Source organism: Vulpes vulpes, chromosome 6, assembly GCF_048418805.1.
Source record: "Vulpes vulpes isolate BD-2025 chromosome 6, VulVul3, whole genome shotgun sequence".
In the NCBI taxonomy this organism is placed as follows: Eukaryota; Metazoa; Chordata; class Mammalia; order Carnivora; family Canidae; genus Vulpes; species Vulpes vulpes.
Genome location: NC_132785.1, coordinates 41736014 through 41739832, shown reverse-complemented (window position 1 = coordinate 41739832; position 3819 = coordinate 41736014). Strand labels below are relative to the sequence as shown.

Sequence of the window (3819 nt, the reverse complement as noted above, 5' to 3'; positions counted from 1 at the left end):
AGAAAAAGGTGTTAGTGAGGATGTGGAAAAAAAGAACCCTTGTGCACTGATGGTGGGAATGCAAACTGGTGCAGCTTCTGTGAAAAATGGTACAGAGGTTCCTCCCAAATTTAAAAATAGAGCTACTCTACAATCCAGCAAGTGCACTACTGGGTATTTAACCAAGGAATACAAAAACAATTCAAAGAGATATATGCACTTCTATGTTTACAGCTGTATTTTCAATAGTCAAGATATGGAAGAAATCTGTCTTCACTGATTGAATAATGGATAAACAAGATGTGATACACCCAATATTCAGCGATGAAAAAGAATGAGATCTTGCTATTTGCAACATGGATGGAGCTAGAGAGTATAATATACGCTAAGTGAAATAAGTCAGAGAAATACCATAGGATTTCACTTATATGGAATTTAAGAAACAAGTGAGCAAGTTGGGAGGGGGAGACAAACCAAGAAACAGACTCAATTATAGAGAACACACCAATGGTAACCAGAGGGGTAGTAGGTAAGGAGATGGGTCATATAGGTGATAGGGATTTAGGAGGGCACTTGTGGTGATGCATGGAAATGTTGAAGCACTATTATACACCTAAAATTAATATAAGTTAACTGGAATTTAAAAAGAAAAACCAGCAAATAGTTATTGTAGTCAAATCAGGATGGGGTGGGAGAGGGAATTTCATAGAAAGTTTTAATAGTAGCATTCAGAAGCAATTTGTGTTATATTACAAATAAAGATGGAGTTAAAAATTATACTTCATATTTAAATATTTTGATTTTCTGGAAGTGCTTAAAATTAGCATTCCTTAAAAACCCTACAAAAAATACAACTTCCTTTATTTTTATCTAAGATAAACAAATTATTGCAATCAAAATTTAGAAGTCACTGTTTTAAGATGTATTTTTACCAGTAAAGCACAGCATGCTGTACTGAATGCACAGAGACACAGACCAAATTAAAATTTTGTAGAATGGATTGGTTGCTTTGTCATTATATGTAGACTGAAGGGAAAGTTTTTTTTCTTAGAATTACCTTCACTGGAACAGGATTTCTAAAGTATTGACTTTTAATTAGATAAAGCATCTGGATTTATGCTCTGATAACAATATTTAGAATTCATACCAATGAAATACCATTAAAATATTTAGCAACAATACTGAGATAATTGTGTTTACTTCAAAGTGTTCTCATTTTAATATGTGAAAATTACACTTTCATACATTTTTTATACTTTCTTTAGCGTGCAATAAAGAGTTGCATTTATATGCTAAAAAAGTCATACTTTTTGGTGCTAAATAAAAAAGTTGGATCTTGGATGCCTAAATCAGTGGAGGTTTTAGTTAATGTTTAAAATTAAGTGTTCCTCATTTAAGATGTTTTAGATTTAAAATACAGCATCAGAAGCTTATTAGAACATATTTACTTTAGCTTTTTTTCTGCCCCGGGATGCCACCGAGTAAGCATCATTAAAGTCTCCCCTCCCACCACCGTCATGTCTAAGTCAGAGTCTCCCAAAGAGCCCCAGCAGCTGCGGAAGCTCTTCATTGGAGGTTTGAGCTTCAAAACAATGGATGAGAGTCTGAGGAGCTATTTTGAGCAATGGGGGACGCTTTTGGACTGTGTGGTAGTGAGAGACCCCAACACCAAGCGCTCCAGAGGCTTTGGGTTTGGCAGGTAGGACACCGTGGAGGAGGTGGACGTGGCCATGAACGCTCCGCTGCACAAGGTGGGCGGAAGAATCGTTGAGCCAAAGAGGGTTGTGTCCCGAGAAGATTCTCAAAGACCCAGTGTCCACTTAACTGTGAAAAGGATTTTTGTTGGTGGCATTAAAGAAGACACTGAAGAACATCATCTAAGAGATTATTTTGAACAGTATAGGAAAATTGAAGTGATTGAGATCATGACTGACTGAGGCAGTGGCAAAAAGAGAGGTTTTGCTTTTGTGACCTTCCTTGACTCTGTAGACAAGATTGTCATTCAAAAATACCATACTAAAAACAAACAAACAAACAAACAAAAACCCATACTGTGAATAGCCACAACTGTGAAGTGAGGAAAGCCCTATCGAAGCAAGAGGTGGCTAGTGCTTCATCCAGCCAAAGAGGCTGAAGTGGTTCTGGAAACTTTGGTGGTGGTCATGGAGGTGGTTTTGGTGGGAATGACAACTTTGGTCGTGGAGGGAACTTCAGTGGTTGAGATGGCTTCGGTGGCAGTCGAGGTGGTGGTGGATATGGTGGCAGTGGGGATGGCTATAACGGATTTGGTAATGACGGTGGTTATGGAGGAGGCGGCCCTGGTTACTCTGGAGGAAGCAGAGGCTATGGAAGTGGTGGACAGGGTTATGGAAACCAGGGCAGTGGCTATGGCGGGAGTGGCAGCTATGACATCTATAACAACGGAGGAGGCAGAGGCGGCTATGGCAGTGGTAGTGGAAGCAACTTTGGAGGTGGCAGAAGCTATAATGATTTTGGCAATTACAACAATCAATCCTAAAATTTTGGACCCATGAAAGGAGGAAATTTTGGAGGCAGAAACTCTGGTCCCTATGGTGGTGGAGGCCAATACTTTGCCAAACCATGAAACCAAGGTGGCTATGGCGGTTCCAGCAGCAGCAGCTATGGCAGTGGCAGAAGGTTTTAATTACTTCCAGGAAACAAAGCTTAGCGGGAGAGGAGAGCCAGAGAAGTGACAGGGAAGCTACAGGTTACAACAGATTTGTGAACTCAGCCAAGCACAGTGATCGCAGGGTCTAGCTGCTACAAACTGCTACATGTTTTAGACAATACTCATGTGTATGGGCAAAAAAGTAGAGGACTGTATTTGTGACTAATTGTATAACAGGTTATTTTAGTCTCTGTTCTGTGGAAAGTATAAAGCATTCCAACAAAGGGTTTTAATGTAGATTTTTTTTTTTTTTGCACCCATGCTGTTGATTGCTAAATGTAATAGTCTGATCATGATGCTGAATAAATGTGTCTTTAAAGAAAGAAAGAAAGAAAGAAAGAAAGAAAGAAAGAAAGAAAGAAAGAAAGAAAGAAAGAACATATTTACTTTAATACCTATCAACATAGGGGAATTTACAGGAGGTGGATGGAACTCAGTGGTGTACTTGCAATCAGAAGGATCCTGAATATAGAGAAACCACCATCAGGCAACAAAATATTTAAGAATGACAAGTTAAGAGCATCTTGTATTAAGCTGATTTTCTAATGTCAGTTTAATGAAATGTCTTGTTAACAGATATCCAATCAAGATTTATCCCCATTTGTCTCCTAGTTGAGTATATATATCAAACCATGTAACTTTATTGGATTGTGTAAGCACTCCTGTGCATTTGTGTATGCATGTGGTTGCATGTACACATTTGTATATTTGCACATGTGTCAGACTTTTCTATACCCAGTACTGTGGTAGCAATGAAGCATAAAGAACAAGGTAGACATAGGCTCTAAACTCTTAGGGTAGAGGCCAGCAGAGAATATGGATACTAAACAAAGTTAGGGTTAAAATATGATAGAGATATATGAAGCTAAGAGTTTTAGGAAGATACTTTTTCTGAGATAAGTCTTTACTGATAAAGTTTAAGGATTACTGGAACAAACCAGAAAAAATAGGTGTATGGGAGTGGTGGAAATAGGATAGGATGCTGCATGTAGAGCACATAGTATTGTCATCCATGTAGTATCTTTTGAGGAACAAACAATTTGAGCCTGGTTATCATCTTTAGATTGAAGAGAATTCTGGAGAATGAGAAGTAGAGATAAGCCACATCTGGAATGTTAAGTCCACTGTGAGCAATGTTAATGGAGTTTGGT

The 3819-nt window shown here is 38.4% G+C and overlaps 1 pseudogene; it reads left to right on the top strand.

Moving 5' to 3' along the window:
• Positions 1-1571: 1571 nt before the first annotated feature.
• On the top strand, positions 1572-2738 carry LOC140599240 (heterogeneous nuclear ribonucleoprotein A1-like; annotated as a pseudogene).
• The last annotated feature ends 1081 nt before the right edge of the window (positions 2739-3819 follow it).